The 21979-nt window shown below is 41.6% G+C and overlaps 1 long non-coding RNA gene across 2 annotated transcripts; it reads left to right on the top strand.

Annotated features, from left to right (window-relative positions):
- Positions 1-1176: 1176 nt before the first annotated feature.
- Positions 1177-14267, top strand: LOC124965758 (uncharacterized). 2 transcript variants are annotated; one of them, XR_007105227.1, is made up of 4 exons: positions 1177-1375; positions 13096-13320; positions 13458-13541; positions 13660-14267. It is a non-coding gene; the product is annotated as an uncharacterized LOC124965758 (long non-coding RNA). The 2 variants fall into 2 exon arrangements; XR_007105226.1 differs by having other exon boundaries at positions 13034-13320.
- Positions 14268-21979: the final 7712 nt, after the last annotated feature.

Here is a 21979-nt window from a genome sequence, read left to right as displayed (position 1 = left end):
GTTTTGGCAGTTATGAATACAATAACTACAATCATCCATGTGTATGTTTTTGTTCGGACACAGTTTTTAACTCCTTTGAATAAATACCAAGGAGCATGATTGCTGGACTGTATGAAAAGAATATGTTCAGTTTTGTGAGCAACTGCTAAACTCTCTTTCTAAGTGGCTGTACCATTCTTCATACCCACTGGCAATGAATGAAAGTTGCTCTGGTTCCATGTCCTCACCAGTTTGTGGTATTGTCAGTGATCTGGATTTTGTCTGTTCTAATGCATTTGTATTATTTTGTTTTGATTTGCCATTCCGTAATGACAAATACTACAGAGCATTTTTTTCTCAGGCTTAATGCCACCTGTATATTTTCTTTGGTGAGGTTTCTGTTAATGTTTTTCACCTACTTCTTAATCTAGTTCATTTTCTTGTTGAGATTTGATAATTCTTTTTATGTTTTTGGCAAAGTTCTTTCATGAGATTTGACTTTTACAAATCTTTTCTCCTGGTCTGTGGCTTGTCTTCTCATTTTCTTGACCTTGTCTGTGACAGAAGGGAAGTGTTTTATTTTAATGAAGTAATCAATTATTTCTGACATGGATGTGCCTTTGGTATTGTATCTAATATCATTGCCAAAACTAAGGTCACCCAGTTTTTCCTATGTGATCTTCTAGGAGTTTTGTCTTGAGTTTTACATTTTGGTCTGTGGTTCATTTTGGCTAATCTTTATGAAAAGTATAAGATTTGTGTTTAGGGAGTTTTTTTTGTTTTTTGTTTTTTTTTTTTTTTTTGCATGTGAATATGTGAATGTCCAGTTATTTCAGCACCCTTTGTTGAAGAAACAAAAACAAAAACAGAAAACAAAAACAAAAACATCTTTTCTCCATTTTATTGCATTTGGATTTTGTCAAAATTCAATTAGTGTCATTTATGTGGCTTTATTTCTTGTCTCTTTATTCTGCTCCAAACCTGCTAATCTACTCTTTCACTGATGCTACACTGTTGATTCCCATGTGCTGTGGAATGAATATTTGTGTTTGGTGTCCCTCCAAAACTCCTATATTGAAACCTGATCTATCATGTGATAATTTTAGAGAGGGTGCCTTGGGGAGGTAAATAGCTCACAGGGTGGAACCCTCATGGTGAAATCAGTTCCCTTATGAGAAGTAACATGAAGGAGCTTGCTTTCTCCTTCTCAGCTCTCTATGCAACTAGGAGATGTTTGTCTGCGAACCAGGAAGACAGCCCTCACCCAAACTCAACGATGCAGGCACCCTGATCTTGAAATTCCTGCCTTCAGGAGAATGCATATTTTGCTGTTTAAGTCACCCAGTCTATAGTATTTTGTTACAGTAACCTGAGCCAAGACACTGTAACTTTCTGGGTAAGTCTTGAAGTCAGATAGTGTCAGTCCGACAAACTTGTTTTCTCCCTAGATACTGGGTTAGTGCTTCAGAGTCTTTTGCCTCTCCAATACACTTTAGAATTTGTTTGCTGGTATCCACAGAATAACCTGCTGGAATTTTCATTGAGATTACCTTTAATCTAGATCAAGTGAGAAAAAGCTGATATCTTGACACTATTACGTCTTCTTGTTCATGAAAATGGGATTCCGTCAGTACCACTCATCAGAGGAAGGTGTTTTTAATTCCAGACTCCACTTACTCATGGCTAATGTATAAGAAAGCAATTGACTTTTGAAATCAACCTTGTATCCTGATATCTTGCTGTGTTTAGTCATTAGTTCTAAGAGTTTGTCAGCTGTCTCAGATTTTCTGCATAGATGATCATGTCTTCTGTGAGCAAAGATTTATTTTTTATGCCTAGTCTGTACACTTTTTATTTCTCTTTTTGACTTACTGCATTAGCTAGGACATATAGTATGATATTTAGCACTGGTGAGAGGGGACATTTTGCCTTATTCTTGATCTTAGCAGGAAGCTTTGAGGTTATCAATCTTAAGGATGGTAGTTATAGGATTTTTGTTAAATGTTCTTTAGCAAGTTAAGGAAATACCCTCACCACCAATTTCCTGTTTACTGAGTGTCTTTCTATCAATAGTGCTATATTTTGTCAGATGTTTATTCTGAATCTAATGATATGATCATGTGATATAATGGATCACATTAATTGACTTCTGAGCATTGAAAAGAACTTGAACACCTGAGATAAATCCCACTCCTTTTGTTGTGAAATATTTTGTTGGATTAATTCCCAGTATATTCATTACTCTTTTCTATTTGTTCTCCTTGTTCTTTGCTCTTATTTTTATCTTCCATACTTTTTCTGTCTTTGGTGGTTTAATTGAACACTCTGTATGATGCCTCTTCTTTTCAGCATATCAATCATGTTTCTCTTTATTTACTTAAGTGGTTGCCCTTTTTGCAATCAGAAACGTTTACACCTAATCCAAGACTAATTTCAAATAATACTGCACTACTTGAAAGGTTATGTAAGAACCTTTGAAAAATAAAATATCACTAAATATCACTAATTCCTCCCTCCCATCCCTTATATTATTACTTTCATCTTACTTTTATGTGTGTGGACACGGACACACACACACTACACATATACATAAGCAAACAATTTTTTACTGTTAATATTTTGAATCATCTGGTATCTTTTAGATCAATTAAAAAAGAAAAATGAGATTTTTTAATTTTCACACTTTGTTTTTCTTCAAGGAACTTCCTTTCTTTATGTAGATCCTAGTTTCTGATCTGTATTATTTTTCTTTTCTCCTATCTATCAGGGCAGTTCCACAGGCCAAAAGATTACTTCGATCTTTGTTTGTTTAAGAAAATCTTGATTTCTTCTTTAGAGGATCATTCTCAGTGTACAAAATTCTGGGTGGTTAGTTTTGTTTCTCTTTTATTTTCCTCTCTCGCACTCTGAATGTCCCATTCCACCCTGGTTTTTCATGCATGACTTCTGAGAAGTCTGGTAACAGTTCTTCTACGAGCTCTTACTATAGGTAAGGAGTGTCCTGCCTCCCCCACCCCAGATTCTTTCAAAAAAATTTTCTGTCTTCTCATTTTCTGAAATTTGAATATGATATGCCTACATGTAGATTATTTTGCATTTATTCTGCTTAGTGTTCTCTGAGACACTATATTTTTGGTGTCTGTTGTTAATTTGGGGAAATTCTCAGTCATGATTGTTTCAAATATTGCTCCTATCACTACCTTTCTTCTCCTTCTGATATTTCCATTACATATGTATAATATATATGTATATACATATGTATATATGTTGCAATTTCTATTGTTGTTCCATTGTTCTTGGATATTTTGTTATAGATTTTTTAAAAAAATTTTCTGCCAGTGTGTGTTTTGTCTTTTCCTTTATGTCTTTCAGTTTGGGAAGTCAGTATAATCCAAGCCTTAGGTTTAAAGAACCTCTCCTTAGCTATGTGAATGTGCTTATGAACCTATCAAAGATATTCTTTAATGCCAGGTATGGCGATGAATGCCTGTAATTCCAGCTACTTAGGAGGCTAAAGTAGAAGGGTCACAAGTTCAGCATGGACAACTTAGTGAATCCCTGTCTCAAAATTAAAAGTTAAAGGGACTGGGGATGTAGCTCAGCGATGGAGCACCTTCCTAGCATGTACAAGCCCACGAGTTCAACCTCCAGTACTACCAAGAAAATGTTTGTTTTTTCTTTTAAGTTTTTAAAAATTATATTGTATGTGTTTATGGGGTACAGTGTTTATGGGGTATGCTCAATTCATGCATAAAATGCATAATTATCAAGTCAGGATAGTTAATGTTTTCATCTCCTTAAACATTTTTTTTATTTTTAATTTGTTTATTTTATTTGTTCTAATTAGTTGTACATGACAGTAGAATGCATTTATACATTTTGCATAAATGGAATGTAATCTCATTTTTCTGATTATACACATTGTAAGATCACATCAGTCATGCAGTCGTATATGTACATGAGGTAATAATGTCTGTTTTGCTTCTTAAACATTTTTTAAAACTTTGATTGACATGCAATGATTTACATATATATGTGGTACAGTATGATATTCCAACATATACAATAAGTACTAATCAAATCAGGGCAATCCATGTTTCGGTCTCCTTATCATTACCTTGTGTTAGGAAACTTTGTGATCATCTCTTTCAGAGATTCCTAAATATATAATAGGTTATTATGAACTATCGTCATTCTACTCTGCTCTAGAACAATAGAAGTTATTTTATCTAAATGTGCTTTGGCACTCATTATCCAACCTCCTTCTCTCCATCCACCCCTCCCTTCTCAGCCTCTAGGCTTTGTTTTTCTACATTCAGATTGTCTTTTTTAAGTTTTCAAATATGAGTGAGACCATGCAGTATTTGTTTTTTCTGAACCTGTTTTTCACTTAACATAATGTCTCCCAGTTCCATACATTTTGCTGCAAAAAATATAGAATCATTTTATGACCAAATAATATTCATGTCTATAAATATAGATAAAGGAATTTCTTTATCCATTCATCTGTTTGTGGACCTCTAGGTTAATTCTATATCTTGGCTACTGTGTACCGTGCAGCAATAAACATGGGTGTGCTGGTGTCTCTGTGATATGCTGATTTCCTTTCCTTTGGATATACACCCAGAGATCTAATTCGAGTTTTCAAGGAGACTCCAAAGTGTTCTCCACCATGGCTGTACTACTTACATTTCATCAACAATGTCTAAGAGTTCCTCTTTTCTCATATCCTCACTAGCATTTGTTATTTGTCTTTTTGATAATAGGCATACTAACTGAAGTGAGATCATATCTCTTCATAGTTTTGATTTGCATTTCTCTAATGAAAGGTTGGGTATTTTTTCAAAACTTTGCTGGTTCTTTTGGAATGTGTGTATTCATACCTTTTCCCCATTTTGAATTATCTGGGGTTTTGTTATTGAGATGTTAAGCCCCTTATATATTCTAGGTATTAATAGTTTGCAAGTATTTTTCCTATTCTTTAGGTTGACTATTCACTCTATTGATTGTTTCCATTGCTTTTTAGTTTCTTATTATTACATTTGTCTATTTTTGCTTGTGTTTCCTGTATTTTGGGAGTCTTATCCAGAAAGTCATTACTTGTATCAAGGTCTTGAAGTATTTTCTGCTTTCCTCTGATAGTTTCAGAGTTTCAGGTTTTGCATTTAAGTCTTTGATCCATATTGAACTGGTTTTTGTGCAGGGTGATAGGAGTCAAGTTTCAATCTTCTGCATGTGAATGTCCAGGTTCTCAGCATCATTTAGAGAAGAGGTTGTCTTTTCTCCAGTGTATGTTTTTGCTCAGAATCAGCTGGCTACAAATGCATGGGTTATTTCTGGGCACTCACATATGTTCCATTAGTCTGTGCATAAATGTAATGCATCTCATCAACAAAATTAAGGACAAAAATCACATAATTATCTCAAAATATGTAGAGAACTCACTTAATAAAATTAAATATCATCTGATGTTAAGAACTCTGAACAAATTAAATATAGAAATGATATACATACCTCAATATAATAAAGGGCATATATAACAAATCCACAGCCCAAATCCTACTGAATGAGGAAAAACCAAAAGTGTTTCCTCTGAGATCTGGAAAATGACAAGAATGTCCACTGTCACCATTTTTATTCAAAATGCTACTGGAAGCTTTATCCAGAAAAATTGGGTCAGAGAAAGAAATAAATGGCAGCCAAATAAGGAGAGAGAAATCAAATTACTGTTTACAGAAGATTCAGTATATAAGAAAACTTAAACTTATTCCATCAAAATACTACCAGAACTGATAAATGAACTCAATAAAGTTTTAGGACAAAGAAATCCACACATAAAACTCAGTACCATTTTATACACCAACCAAAATGTCATTAGGAAAGAAATCATGAAAGCAATCTAATTTTCTATAGTTACAAATACACATATAGACACATACACAAGAAGAAAAAAATTTAACCAAGGAAGAAAAAGACCTCTATAATGAAACTTAAACAAAGAAAAAAAAAACCTGATGAAAAAATTAAACTGGATACACACAAAAAAAAGGAAAGTCCTCCAGTATTTATGGATTATAATAATTAACATTGCTAAAATGTCCATACTGCCCAAAGTAATTTATAAATTCAATATAACCCCCACCCACACACCAATGACATTCTTCACAGAATCAGAAAAAAAAAAAAGAATCCTAAAATTCATATGAAAGCACAAAGATGCTGAAGAGCTGAAACATCTTGAACTGAAAGAACAAACCTAGAGGAATAACACTAATTGACTTCAAAACAGCATAATGTCATAAAAACATGTTCTTCATTTTCGTTGGTGTTTTTGATCTCTAGCTTTTTTGTTTTTCCCTACAATTTTTATCTCCCTGCTTGTATTGTCCTTCTGTTTTTGCCTATTGCCTTATTTTTTCCATTAGAGTCTACAGCATATTAATCATAGTTTCTTTTTCGATTTCTTGTCTGATTATTCTCACATTCAGCCATACCTGACTTTGAATCTGATACTTATTCAGTCTTCCCAAACTGTGTTTTGCCTTTTAGTCAGCCTTGTAATTTTTTGTTGCTGTTAAAAAGTAGACAAAATGTACTGGGTAAAAGGAAACATAGTAAATAGGAGATTTGGTGTTAAATTATGAGAGGAATGGAAGCCTCCTCTAGTCCTACAAACCATCTGCATCTTTTGGTAAGCCTGTGCCCCTGGCCTGGGAACTGCAAGGTGCTTCCCCGTCATTCTCTCTTAGGTGGGATAAAATGGTTGAAAGAGATTGGAGTTGAGTATTTCCCTCAACAGCTCTGCTGATCCTCAATAGTTCAAGCTCTGGCTGGTTTCTTCTGAAGGTAGGCCTTGTTCAGCAGAGCAGAGTGCTCCAGCATTTTTCAAAATTGTTCCTTTTCTTCTTTCCTTGCTGCAATCACAAGGGGATTTTCCTCTGTTATTTTCTCCAAGAACTTGGTTGAATTCCTACAGGTAGAACTACCAGAAGTGCCTCCACACATACCTCATAACTGGGTTCCCCTGGAGGTTTCAGCTCTCAGACTTGTTCACACAGAGCCTCCTGCAATTCACCCATTGCAGTTCAGACTTTCCTTCACCGACAGTGCTTCCTGCAGAGGCTGATGCTTGGAGGTTTCTGCTCCCATAGGTTGTCTCTCCAATTCTGGAGTTTATCTTGTGACTTCATTTTACTCATGTATCTAAAGAAGAGCTTATTTCCCAGCTTGCTCTGCTCTTCACTTGTTACAAGGGAGTGAAGATTTTTAGGTTCCATCATGCTGTACCAGACATTTGAATCAGAAAATGCTATTTTTAAATTTTTTTTATTGTTCCTTTTAGTTACAGATGACAGTAGAATGTATTTTGACATATTATACATACGTGGAGTATAACTTCCCATTCTTGTGGTTGAACATGATGTGGAGTTACACTGGTCATGCATTCACATTTGAATATAGGAAAGTAATGTTTTTTCATTAATGTACTTTATCTGTTCGAGGATCTGAGTTGGGCTACCATGTCATACAGCTGTCATGTCTCCCAAGTCTCTTCAGTCTGTGGTGGGGTCCTTAGTTTTGCTTTTCATGAACTAAACAGGTTTGAGAAGGCATATATTTTGTAGAATATCCCTCAGCATGGGTTTGTCTGATATTTCTCTCATAACTGAACTGAGTTTTTGGAAGAGGAGGTACTTTTCTCCATTTCATCACAGGGAGGGTGCACAATATCCACATGACATCCCTGAGAATGTTAACTTTCATCACCTGGTTAAGATAATTAACAATATTTTCACTCCAGAGCATTTTTAATGAATTCTGCTATCACATTGTCTTCTCTATTAGTCACTGTAATTATAATGACTATTTAAACCTACAAATATAACTTGGTCAATTAATTGCCCATTGCTAACAGAAATAGTATTCAAAAATAGCATCATGATATGTACACATTAACTAACTCATTAATCAGATTTGAAACTCAGTCCCTTGATGCAGTACATAAATTTAGAGATACTCAATACTGCCAAAGGTCATGGCTGGCCAGACCTTGCATGGCATGTAGTGGCAATAAGAATACTGCTTTAGTCAGCTTTTTCACTGCTATGACTAAAAGATCTGACAAGAACAATTTTAGAGGAGGAAAAGTTTATTTGGGGGCTCATATTTTCAGAAGTCTCAGTCTAAAATCAGTGGGCTCCATTTCCCAGGGCTGGAGGTAAGACTAAACATCATGGTAGAAGAGTGTGGTGGAGGGAATCTGCTCACATGATAATCAGAAAGCAGAGAGAGAGAAAGAGAGAGAGCGAGAGTCAAAAAATGTATACCCCAAAGGCACATCCCAATGACCACCTCCTCCAGCCACACCCTACCTACCTTCAGTTATCACTTAGTTAATCCCAATGGGTATTCATTCACTGATTGGGTTAAGGCTCTCATAACCCAATCATTTCTCCTCTAAGCCTTCTTGCATTATCTCACACATGAGCTTTTGGGGGACACCTCAGATCCAAACCATAAAAGCTACATAGAATTTTGGTTTCCCTATAGCTCCATGCAGTTCTGGACTAATGGACAACTGTTGAAGAAAAAAGATATTCTGGTACTTGTTAAAGAATAGTAAGGCAGAGTTTATACCAGGGCATTATTGTAATGGGGTCTTGCAGTGGAAGAGAGATTTGGGGCTCAACTCTGACTACAATGAGAAAAAGTTGGAATGTGTAGCAGAGAGCAGAGTGAGGTGGGGTCAGTGAATAGAAAACGACTAAGAGGAGGTGTGGGGATAAGGAGGAAGTTCAGCTAACAGCACCTAACAGGCTCCTTGCTGTAGACTTGTCGGGGCAATCACCCAGGGCAGGGGGAAGATAAAGAACGAGCTCAGATACGAAGGGGAATCTGATATTTGAGGGTAGAGGGTTCTGATTAAACTGACTTAGCAGGGTTCTTACTGAAAGGACTCTACCAGGGCTGAGATGGAAACCCATGTTTGGACCAAGTCACATGGAGGACTAAAAGGAACCCAGAGAATCTAATCTTTGTCTGTACCCAACCAGGGGTCACGTGCGGTCACACCCTCCACCCTGCACATCTGACCTGGTCTTCAGCGAAACTCAATTGCTGGAGTCTCTCTTCTCCTAAGTTGTTTCCTTATATTTTAATCTCTGGAAGTCAGAAATGTTTTGTTTTCTCCCTTTTTTCCAGGGTCAAGGCATCTCACATTAATCATCTTCCAAGTCTCATTTGAAACCCGGATGTACCTTTCAAGTGAATGTTCATTTTAAGTCACATCCAAACTGTGGAAAGTGAGATGGTTTAGAATGTCACAAAGCAGATATGTGCCTTTCAGCAAAGGGAGCCTTCCAGCTGACCCATAAACCTTACAGCACTGGAGGATCCTGTGTAGGGAGCACAGATGCTGAAACTGGTGGATAGAGAGAGAGGCAGTTCCAGAGAAGCCAGGAAAGGGTCAATGATTGCAGCCAGTAGCAGCACAGCTCTGGGCAGAGCAGTGCAGAGGTAGGCTGTCAGGTCGTTCCTCCATCCCTGTCCTGTTTCCCAGCATTGCTAGGAATGTGATAAACACTGAGTGCATCTATAAGGACATAATCTTAAATATTTTAATTAGCAAAATATGTGGTAGCCACATCCACCTAACTGTTCATAGAGACTGCAGGTCAGGGTCCTGGCAGGACATGGAATTCACCCCAGAGAGTTAAAATAAAGAGCCCTTAAGGAAAGGACTCTTTCCTGGGGGATGGAGGTGAAGGCAACAAACAGAGGGTGTTGAGCAGTGGCAGGAAGTCATGCTCCAAGAAGGAAGGAGTAGGGGCAGGCAAGGCAGGAAGTCAGGGTATAGACTTACAAGGAAAAACGATGGTTGGCACAGAGGGAGGAAAGACATGTCTTTAGATCCTAAAGTTACCACTGACAATTGAAATTTGTCATGAATGAATTTTGGTGTCCTTTCTTTTTCTTACATTCTAGATCCTATTCAGGGCTGTTAGAAGTGCAAATAAGAGAAGAAAAGGTCCCCATGCAATTGCTTGGGGGTCAAAGTGAGTAGCCAGATGAGTCACAGATCCAGGAGTGGAAGCCCAATAGGAGTGGGGTGTTAGAATCATGTCAGGTTGGGATCTTGGCTCTCAAACTTGGCGTCTAAAATGAGGTAATGTTGACCTTTCTGCCCTGGTTTCTTCCAAACAATCATGCCTTCACTCAGACTGTGTTCAGAAAAGAAAGGGGAAATTAGCAGCTTGTGCTTGAAGATTAAGGGCTCCCTCCTGCGAATTGAATCTGCTTTGAAGCTCAGTTCATACCTGGGAATTCCTGAAGGTGTTGTCTCCCCCAGGAGAATCACCTAAATCCTAATGGCCACAGGTTTGCATTTTGTGTAAAGATGTGACTTCTACAGCATGTTGCCTGGAAAGTGTGATCCTAAAAGGCCAGCCACAAGGACGTGCAAAATAAGCCCATCTGTGGTCCTGGGGTCGGGGGTACACTTCACGCAGTGAGGACCATGTGTACCCTGCTTTGTTGTCTGGACTGAAAAAGAGGCCTTGAACTTAGAATGCCAGTGTGTGCTGCTTTTCTGATCTGACCTTTTATCTTAGCAACAGGTAAAGCTAGCTTGGCACCTCTTACGGGTAAGAAATTCCCAGGGCCAATATGGAAGCTCTAGCTCCCTCCTCTGTCCTCAGGTCAATAGCAGCATACACAGTCTATGCAGTGTGTTCAATCGCTGATATGAGCTGTAATTGGAGGAAATAAAGAGAGAGGAAGTGAGGAATCCCAGCAGGTTCTGTGCATGAGGCTGTCATATGGAAAAGGCCAAATCCTGCTGAAAGAAGCTGTTTGGACTGGCCCCTGTCTCTCTTTTCCTCATCTCTGATACCATCCTGGAAGTCCTATTTCTGTCTGGGTACCTGTCCCAAGGCCTATGTGGCAGAATCCTGCTCCCACTATCCCTCAACTCCCCATTCAGGTGGGCAAAGGTGGTTAATGGGTGAGGCATCACCTACTCAAGGCAGAATCTTCTAGGATCCTATAGACTCAGTTGAGTGAAATAGTTTAGGAGAAGAGAATCACAGCATGTAAGTTCTGCAGATGAGACCTCCTTTGTCCTGTCCCACAACTCCTGTGGATAAGGAGACTTATTACACAACATCCTACTGGGACACCTTGTTCCAAAGACAACATGGTCAGACACATGATCCCAGGAGAGTTACATGATCAACTTTTACCCAAAGGATTGTCACATGCCTCAAAATGCTAGAATGAAAGAGAAAGAAACCTGCCAAATTTATAGGAATCCAAAGGGAATTAAAAATATATTAAACTGAGACTGCCACCCAGATTTCTGTCTTGGCTTCAACAGAGTGATGTCACATCATCCCCTCTAGGCACGGCACATGTCCCATAGTCATGCACAGGATTCCCTGCTCATTACGGACCGACACAGCAAGAACACAGAAGGAAAAGCACCCACCATCAAAGGAGAAACCAATGAAAATTAGAAGTTACTAGCAACACCAGGCACATAGAAAGTCATCATTAAATGGCAAATCTCTTACTAGAGTTAATATAATTTTCATCAGTGCAGCAGTCTGCTTGAGCTGTTGAAACAAAATACCATAGACTGAATGGCTTCAACGACAGAAAATTAATCTCAGTTTTGAAGGCCAATCAGTCCAAGATCAAGCTGCTGGCAAATTAGGTTTCAGTATTTGGGCTCCTCTTTCACTTGCAGGCAGCTTCCATCTCATGGGGTGCTCATGTAACATCTTCAGTGTGTGTTGGGGGGGCTGGGGAGAGACAGAGTTAGACAGGGAGCGAGAGTTAGGGAGGAAGGGAGAGAGAGAGATATCTCTGTTGTCTTTTATAAGGACCCCCACCCATACTATTAAATCAGGGACCCACCCTTAGGACCTCATTCAGCTGAAATTACTTCCATAGAGGCCCTATTTTCAAATATAATTGCTTTGGGATTGGGCTTAAACACACAAATTTAGAAGATGGTTGAAGGTGGATATAATATTCAATCTAGGATACATAGGCACAACCCAGCAGCACTACCCTGAAGTTATCCAGTGCTGGTTACCTTTGTCCATATGGTGACACTTAATACCTAATTTGTCTCTAGGACTCAAGGTCAACTAGATAGGCATCATTCAAGAAATTTTGTCTAGTATAAAATACTAGAATAGGATGGGATTCTGTGCAGACTACCAAATGGATTTTGATTGCAGAATCCTCTTTGAAACTTGTAAAAACAGGGGGAAATCAGTGAGGAAAAGCATTGCAATGAAATGACAGCCACCTTAGGAAATCCAGGTTACAGACTATGGTTCGTGGACGTGACTACTATCAGTGTTTTCTGTCCCTGCAAATTCCCCCAATGGGGAGGGAAAAGAGGGTGAGCTCAGGGGTCATGGTTCTGGCCACACATCCCAGCACTGAATTCTTGCTCACTCTCCATACCTGGCCCTCCTGGTGCCATATTCCCCCTCTGGTCCACTGTAACTGAGAAATTTCCTGAGCAAGACATAGCTGAAGCCTAAATATATCTCTAAGTCCTTGTCTGCTTGAAAACATTGATCTCTTGCCTGCTAGCTATTTCCATTAAGGCTGCATTTCTCTGACAGTGAATGCCCGGAGAGAGACATTCTGTGGCCTAATTGTTTGAATCACTGGTAAGTCCTGGCTCTACGAGGTCTTAGCACAGTGCAACCTTGAATGTGTATCTCGTCCCTAAATAGCAGTCACTGCACTCTCCCTAAGCATGAGGAAGAAAGCAACATTTTCAATGTTTATCCCAAAGGAATCCTTAGGTGAGGATTTAGATCAACACTAGCAAGATGGAGACCTAGCATCACACGTGTGTTACCTGGAAATCCCACCATAGGCCCTTCAGAGGAAAGCAATAAGATCAGTTAGCTTTTTCTTAAAATAGTATCTTGGGCTGAGAGCTGAGAAGCACCTTCAAGTATTCAGCAACACAAGCACCTTCATAGGTCACAAGATGTTAGTTACAAACACGTGGCTCATGTGCTTTTAGGTGCTACTTTTAGAGGTCAGCGAACAACCTCAGTGGGAAACAGGATTCCTTCTTCTTCCAAGGCATCTTTGATTCCTGTTTACTTCGAACTTTATTTGGATTGTGCACACCCACCATGGTGCCTATTTTTCTGTGCTCCTGGACAATCCTCATGAAATTGCACACTTTGGAGGTCCCTCTGTCTCCTTGCTCACCTGAGTCGTTAAAGCTTGGAAACTTCTGACACAAAAAGGAAGAGAAAATACCAGAAGGACATCAGGAGACTCTAAACGTCCAAACACATACATGTAAGATAACTCAGTTTTTATTGCATGTGATTATAATAATGTCCGTGGTTAATAATGCATCGCTTATCATTTTGAATAAATGCATTATCGCCAGATCTTTGAGAATGCTCAAAGTAATCCATGGTCGATTTTCTTAGGTACTCAGCAGATTACTACGAATATTCCTAATGAAACAGGCTGCCAAGAAATGAAAACAGGACAAACCTAAAATAGAGACTCTGGTAAGAGAAAAATATACTACTGACCTGATAGGGCTCAGTTTTCAAGGGTGAATCTGCCCCACCTGACAGAAGTCCTGACACTTCTTATGACTCACTGACCTTCCTCTTTCCCTCACAGAAAGCACAAGTGGACACACAATTTCATGGAAAACCTTTTAAGTTCAATTCCTGACTCGGAAAAAGAAACAAACCCCTCATGCAGAAACCTTGTTCTGTGACAGGAAGCACTTGGTGCATGTTTATGTAACACTGGAATCTTCTAAGCACATGAGGACATGCACGTCGGCGTGTTGGGTTCCGCTGTATCATCTGAACAGCCTGCAACATCCACTTGCAAATAAGAAGAAAGCTCAGCCTTCATTCCCAGGGGTTTCCTGAGGTCACGCAGGCAGCGTCTCCCACAGCCATTGGTGAGACGAGAAGTCAGACGCTCTCAGCGGACCCGTGGCAAAGAAACCTATTTATCCTGTTAGCCAGCACGACTGCACACATTTGACGATACGGTGTTACCTTCTAAAACCCCTGTTACGTCCTCTAAACCAGAGTCCCAGGGTACATATAGTGGGACTTGCTGTGTCACTTACCAAAAACCATCCATCCGGCTTTGCGCACTTAAGATCCTAACATGATGTTAAAGGTCTCATTGAGCAGGAAGCACAGAGTCCTGAATTCTTTTTTCTTCTTCATTTTTAAAGGAAAGCATTAAATGTTTGAGGTTTATTTTGATGGAGAGTGCACATGTCTGTTTTGGTTTGCATACACATAGCCCTGACAGACGCAAGCCTCTGGACCACAGGAACAGCTGCTCTGCTGTACTGGGAGCCAGGTCCCCAGGTAGCATGCAGCACATTCTACTGCTCAGTGACACAAAGGATCAAGAAGGGCAGACATGATGCCTCTGGGCTCTGTTACGGTGCAGGCCTAGAGGTTTCTGGAGAGGTTGAGGTGCTAGTCACTGACTTCCCAATGTTCCCATGAACACCTGGCCATTTTGTTCACCTCCTAACTTCTGTTCTACCCTCAGATGATTGATTCGGTCCAAGAATAAAAACTTACTCTTCTTGTGGGTCACCTGTTGGAGAATGGGTATATGATCACATGCTATCCCATGAGAGGGGAGGCGTCCCACTGGAGAAGTTTCTTGAGGGACTTTTGGCTTCAGCTGGGTTCTCTGGAAAAGAGGTCAGAAATGGAGGTTCACAAGCAGCTGATTTATTGGGAACAATAACCATAACTAGTTAGGGAAGGAGGATTGGGTAGAAGGAGAAATTCAACTGGAATGTGGTCTCTCCAAAGACCTCAGCCAACCAAAGGGAGCAGTGGATCTGCGGTGACCCTTTCAAGGCCATCACGAATGGAAAGCAGGGACCGAGCATCTTCCCCCTGTGTCTTTGGGCATGGCTGTTGCCATGGTGCAAGGATGGCCTTGGTGGGAAGGAGGGAGCACTAGTGTGAGGTCTCTAGGGAGTGGACATCACCTGGGTTACGTGACACCTTCCCTGGGAGAGACTCAGCTCTGGGCCATCAGCAGCTAGGACCAGCAGCAGCTCGGGGAAGACGTAACTCAGGGCTGCTATGCTCTGGGTGCCACAGTCCTCTGCAGTGTGTCCCTGTTCTGCTCAGCCTCACTGCCTTGGGGATTGAGTTCAGTCCATGTAGGACCATCCTCTCCCAGGGAAGAAACCAAGGGAAAATGAGTGGAAGGAACCATAGCCACAGCCCCTGGACTTGTCTCCAGGCCCCACTGGTACTTTTCTGCCCCTTCTCCACAGTCTATCCTGGATCCTTCACTCTCTTGGCTTATGTCTCTGCTGGTCTGGGTGACCCGCCTCATGTGGCATTCCACGCCCTTGTTCCTGAGTTCTGCACTTCTGCTCACCAACTGAATTATCTGTTTTCCATCAAAATCAGGTAAGAAGTTCCATGTGGATGCCAACATTGTCCTTTCTGCCCCTGTCATGTTATTCTACTTTCTTTGGCAATCAGGGTCAATCATCCCTTCCAGGTTATTGACCAGGTACTTGCCTCCTGGTCCATTGGCATGAAAAATTCAAATTGGTCAGGCAGTTAGCAAAGCTTAAGATGAATGGGACTCTTGCTCTGTATGATCCCTCGGGGAGGCATTTTTCCCTCTAGGACTAAGATCTCTAGATCCACAGAACCCAAAGCTGCTAGGAAAGGAAATGCAAATAATCCTATAAGTGGGCCAAGGGAGGGGCCGTAAGCAGATTCACATCTATTTTTACCTCTTCATTCCAAGCCTTGTGTCCTACCTCATGGGGATCCAGCATCATGACATGATTATTGATTTAGGGCATGTAGCACATTTTAGAAGAGGAAGTCTGTCCCTGCTATAGTGGTTTGGATGTGAGGTATCCCTCAAAAGTTCACGTGTGAGACAAGGCAAGAAGGTTTGGAGGAGAAATGATTGGGTTGTGAAAGTCTTAACCCAATCAGTGAATTAATCAACTGATGGGATTAATTGAATGGTAACTGAAGGTGGATTGGGTGTGGCTGAAGGAAGTGGGAATTGGGGTGTGGTTGTGGGATATTTATTTTGTATCTGGAGCGTGGAGGCTTTGTCTCTGCTTTCTGATCATCATGTGAGCTGCTTCCCTCTGCCACCATTATTCCCCCATGATGCTCTGCCTTACCTCAAGCCTCAAGGAATGGAGCCAGCCTTCTGTGAACTAAGACCTCTGATACTGTGAGTCCTCGAATAAACCTTTTCCTCTTGTACAGTTGTTCTGGTCAGGTCTTTTAGCCACAGCAGTCAAAAAGCTGACACACCTGCTGAGTGCCATCTCCAAACTGGCATTTCTCTAAACCTTCTCTTAAGCTGTTCAGCCTTAGCCACATCTCCTGAGTGATATGCTAAGTGAAGACTAGGGGATCCTGATCTTGTGGGCTCGGCTCCCCACCATCCACTGTAGAGTGGTTTTCTTTGAGAGAATGTTGTGCAATATTTCCTGTAAGTCATCGTACCTTCATGCAGGCTAAGGCATTATAGGTGGGAAAGTCAAGCCCTTAACTAGAATATAAATCCACTTCTGTCAAGTAAAGCCTCTTTCTGTGTAGGAAAGGGGTCTAATGCACTCAACCTGACACCAAGTGGTTGGTCAATCTACTTGAGGGGTGGTACTATGTTCCAGCATCAGCTTGGTGTTTGGCAGCGTCATCTTTGGTTAGGGGAGGCCAGTTCCATGAGTCTCATGTGTCAGTTCCATCCCTGCCACCATGGCTACTGCCTTCATATGTGCAGGGCACTATTCCAGGGTGGCCAACGTCAGAAGCTCACTGTGCTAACAGGCTCATCCTGACGTCCTCACTGTTGAGTTTCTCTTACACGGTGCACACTCTCCAGTGGGTATTAGCACACGAGACAGAGATTTTCACACTTCATGCCTATTCCACAGATTCATCCATTTGTCTTCTCCCCGGAGAGTCTCATGAGCAGTCTTCTAATCTATCCCCATGAGGCCCCTGATCAAGCAGCCAAGTCACAAAAACTCATCCATGGATTCATGAATATCTTTATATCAAGATACTTCTTTCTCCACACAAAGTAGAATTCTAAGTCAGCTAATGAAAATTCAGACCCATGGAAGGATTTTCACTCACAACTGTCCAAAAGGCCAATTAGTGAGGCAAGAGTGTAGTAGTAGTCTCTTTTGGTTAGAACCCATGTACCAAGCAAACCTATTCATAAATCAAACTTTTCCCTCCTCCATCAGCTGATCATAGGGACTTCCATTTGGCCACAGTTGTGAGCTGATGGAGGGCCATGGGGGCACCAGTTTGGGGAGACATAGGGGTCTGAACTACATGTTAACGCTGTTGACATTTGCTCTCTGGTGCAACATGTCTCAGTGCCAGAAACACTACTTTCATTTCACAGTGGATTGCTGCTTAGTTCACCAAATTTTTGCCTTGGTGGATCTAACAGCACCAAGCTCATGATGGGCTGTGCTGGCTACATGGTCAGGCATCCCACCTCCATGAGGGTCACTAAGCATTTTGGAAGGGGACTTGTGAGGGGTTTATAGTTCTCCACTGAAGATGGAGTGACCTTACTCCAGAGTCCTAGGGGGTCCATGTTGTGCCTCTTCGCTGTAGCCTGCCATATGCTACAGAAGACACCTTTTCCTACCACTGACAGAGCTGGTACCAAGCTCCAGGCCATGTGCACCTCATCCTACACCTGCCACAGAGCCCTCTTCTTCTTTGGGCTTCACCCAGACCTGGCAACTGTTTGTGTCCCTCCATATATGGGTCAGAAAATCATTCCCAGATATGGCTTATGCTGCCATCAGAAGCCACAGAGGACTTCCAAACCCTGTGCTTCCTCCTTAGTTCTGAGAAGATCACAAATCAGTAATGTAGCTACTTTAAGGAGTTTTCTTGACCCCAGCTCTTATGGAAGTCTGGGTCTTCCTTGGGTTTACATCATTCTTTGGATCATATATGACTTAAAAGATCTCCAACATACTCTGCTTATTATGCTCAGGTACATATTTCTACCAATGTGTAGATCACCATGAGGCTCTGCAAAATGTTTAGCTGAGCAGGTCCCTGTGGACTATATGATGGCAGAGGGGCAAAGGGGACACAGCCCTGGGGGAATGTCATTCATGTGTCCTGTTGTCCCTCCCATGTTAATGAGAATAGCTTCTGACCTTTCTTCACAGGAATGGAAAGAAAAAACAGAAGCATTCACCAGAACACTAGCTTCATATCTTGTGCTTGAAGAAAGTAACTACATCTAGCATAGCCATTTTAATTGATGCTACTATTTGGTGATATGTGGGGTATTCCTCTGTCATCTGCCAGGATCCATTTCATTGTTGTAGGGAACAGTTAGTGATTTAAATAGAAATACAATGGTAATCATTACTACACATCCTTTAGGTCTCTAATGGTGACTTTAATCTGCCCTTCTCCCCAGGATTATGATATTTGCTATCTTGATTAAAGTAGCAGGACTAGTGGCCGAGGTTTCTATTTGGTGTTCCCCAAGTTGATAACCCTCTCACCATAGAGGAGATCTGATGTGAGGATTCTGCCAACTACATATCTCAATTATATCTTCAGGAGTCAAATGTTTACCAAATGGATCTGCAGCCCCAGTGGGGCCCCCATGACACAGATGCTGGCCAGGATTCCCTCACAGAAGGGGCAGGAAGATGATTCTGATTTTGGTTATTGGCATCAAATCTGACCCTGTGTCCAGCAGTGTTTGACATGTCCAAGGATATTTCCTTTTCCCCTGAGTAGTATCAACTGAGTAAATTGCCACAGATCCCTTGGAGAAAGGAGGACAAGGGCTAGTGAGGTATTCTGTAGAGTTCTCAGTAGTAAACACTGTTGGTTCTGTGGGTTGTCCAGTCCAGCCCTGTGGTGAGAGCACAGGCAGGCCTAGATGTTACTAGGTGCTCAGGATTCACAACATCATGCACGGGCTGGATTTGATGGGCAGGATGTAGTTTGGCAATCCCTGAACTAGGGGAATGATTATTCTAAATACTTGAGGTTTTGTGGGTCCTGGTACTTGGATTTGGGACTAAGAAGTGGTTTAGATCCAAATTCTGTGCAAGGGATTGTAACTTTTTATTGGGCAGCTGTCCTCAGTCATGTCCTCATGATCCTTGATTTCTTTCGACTTTACGTATGAAGTAATCTGCTCTTTGGCTGCCCCTCTCTCTTGTTCCCAGGAACACTGTGTCTCATGAAACATCTCTGAAGGTCAGGGTCCCCATCGGCTGCCTTCCGCCCTTGCGGTTTGTTATGACAGTTGCACCCACCTTGCTTTTAGCTGCACTGTCTGGCCTGGTCTCCATTGTTTCTTTATCTTGTCATTTCCATGGCTATAGGGAGCTCAATTCCATGCTAGCATCTCTCCTGAGCCTCAGACAAGGAAGGACAGTCACCCCTGATCTCCCCAATGATGCCCTTTCACCCAGGCCATTCTGACTGCTTCTGAAAAAGGTGTCCCTTCCAGAATCTTCTGTGAAATATGGTCAGATGATGGTTTCTCCAGTCTTCCTTATCATGGCCATTTCTCAGAGTCCTTCCATCCCTTCCACCACCTGCAATGGCAGCTCTAGCATCATCACTTGGCTTAGCCTCAATAATCACTTTTTCTTAGTTTCTAAGAGACATCCTGTGAGGGAGAGTGACTTGTGCTGGAGTGCTTTCTCAGGGTGCTGGATCCTGGCTGGAGGGGTGATATTTCAACAGCAATAAGTTCTTCTTATTCAACTTTACTCTTTGTGCCACTCACGAAGAGTCAGAAAGTCATGCATGGGTCAAGATATCATTCCCAGATACAGCATTTGCTGCTACCAGAAGCCACAGAGGACTTCCAAACACTGTGCTTTTTCCTTGTTTTTTTTTTTTTTTTTTTTTTTTTTTTTTCTTAGTTTTGAGAAGATCACAAATCAATAAGGCACCTGCTTTAAGGAGGTGTCTTGACCACAGATCTTACAGAAATCTGAGTCTTCCTTGGGTTTATGTCATCCTTTGGATCATGCATGGCTTGCAAGATCTCCAACATACTCTGTGCTCTTTGCTTATTATGCCTGGTGAACATACTGCTAGTAATGTGTAGACCAGAGTGAGGCTCTGCAAAATGTTCAGATTGGCTTCTTCAGGATCCACACACATGCACTTCCATTTTCTGGCAGTACATATTCCCTAGACTGCCCAGGTCCTTCAGCTCAGAGTTTGTCCCCTCCCTTTGCCAACCAGGGCTTCCCCAGACACATTCTATTATGATGTGACCCTGGTTTTAGTCCAGTGTCCAGGAAGAGAGGAGGGAAGAGATCCAGACAGGGGCATGAGCTTACCTGCTTTCTCTATTTACTTTGTCACCGTGAGAAATTCCACAAGCTACCTGTGCCCCATCCCCTTATGGTCCTTGTCATCATATGCCAACCACTGTTCCATATCCAATATACCATTTAGAACCTACATGTTAGAACCACCCCTCATAGGAAAACTGTTCTAGAGTGTTCTTTGGGCAAAGAATCAGGAGCAGGGCTTTGTATGCTGGAGAACAATTAAGGAGTGGGCCAGAGAGTCCGCTCTGTAAGGGAATGAAAACACAGGAGGCACAGAGTAGGAAGATGAACTCCATGCAGTCTCTGCAGAAACCACAACCATCCCACAGGGGACTCAGAGGGTCCTGCAGACCTGTGTCAGACTAAGGTAAGGAGGGTGGGCAAGTTTATCTCCAAAGGAGGCAGGATATGGGGAAGCATGCCCTTGAGCAAGATGGTCTTCTTTAGGTGAGAGCAGTTCCTGGAGAGACTCTGCAGTAAGCCACCTTCAGCCAACACTCCTGGCCTCTGGAAGATGAAGGCTGCCATCTTGAAAGGTGGCAACCGGGATGCACCCACATCTGCTGCAGAGGCCTTACTGCTCCTTCCTTGGGAAATTTCTGCATCTGGATATAGTACCTGGAAAGGCAAGAGTCATGTTGACCCCAGAAGGAGGCCCAGTGTGGATGGAGGGGATGGAGAGACCCTGTGTCCTGAGCTGCTTAATCAACATTGCTAAAGCTAGAAGGCCCTGTTTAAATCAGTCTATGCTGGTTTCCTCTTCCTTAAATAGGATAGCATTGTGACTGATACGTGCTACTTGAAAATTGAATTTATGGAACATTCAAGGAATGAATGGAGGGAATGGAAGAGAGGATAGATAAGATTGATTGGATTTTTTCTGAACATAGAATTGCTTTTTAAAAGAAATTATATATAGGCCATAGCAAAATAGGGACAGTATTAATGTTTTTTTCCCCTCTTTTGTGTTTGTTCACGTTGACCTCCCCCTTACTATGCCAGAGGCATTCATTTGCTTCAGGGATACTTAGGTTTGCTACCATGTGAAAAGGAAGAAAGATTCAATATTATGCTCCAGCATCCAGAATAGAATTTTCAGATCTATAACAAAACATTCCCTTTGTAAAGCAAGGATTTTCAATTTTTCATTTTTAAGTTTCCATTAAGAGCCAGGCCTGGACAGTGTAACATTTAAGTTTAGCATTAGCCTGGACTGGGAAGAGAAGGATATGATATAAAGTAAGGTCTGTCTTTTCAGATGTCTAGGACATGCTGAGAGAGAGGGTGGCGGGGGAGGGATGTGGCAAAGAGACACATGCCCAGCTGTTCTTCCATGAGGTGCATAGACAGGGATGTGAGGAGGTACAGGAGGCATTGAACAAGAAGCCTCAGAACACAGAAAACATCTCCTCGTTCTCCATTTGAGGTCCCGGGGTGCTGCTTATTCAGTCATGTGCCAGGGCAGAAAGGACGCGCCCCATACTGGTAGATGAAGACAGGTAGAGGAATTAGCCAGAATGGTGCCCTGCCTTCTCATGGCTTATGTGAGTCTTAAAGGAATTCAGAAGTCCCCAAGGGCTCTGGAGAGGTGACAGGAGG

The sequence above is a fragment of the Sciurus carolinensis genome, chromosome 15, assembly GCF_902686445.1.
Source record: "Sciurus carolinensis chromosome 15, mSciCar1.2, whole genome shotgun sequence".
NCBI classification, from domain to species: Eukaryota; Metazoa; Chordata; class Mammalia; order Rodentia; family Sciuridae; genus Sciurus; species Sciurus carolinensis.
The sequence above is the reverse complement of the archived record's forward strand: the minus strand, read 5'-3'. Positions and strand labels throughout refer to the sequence as shown.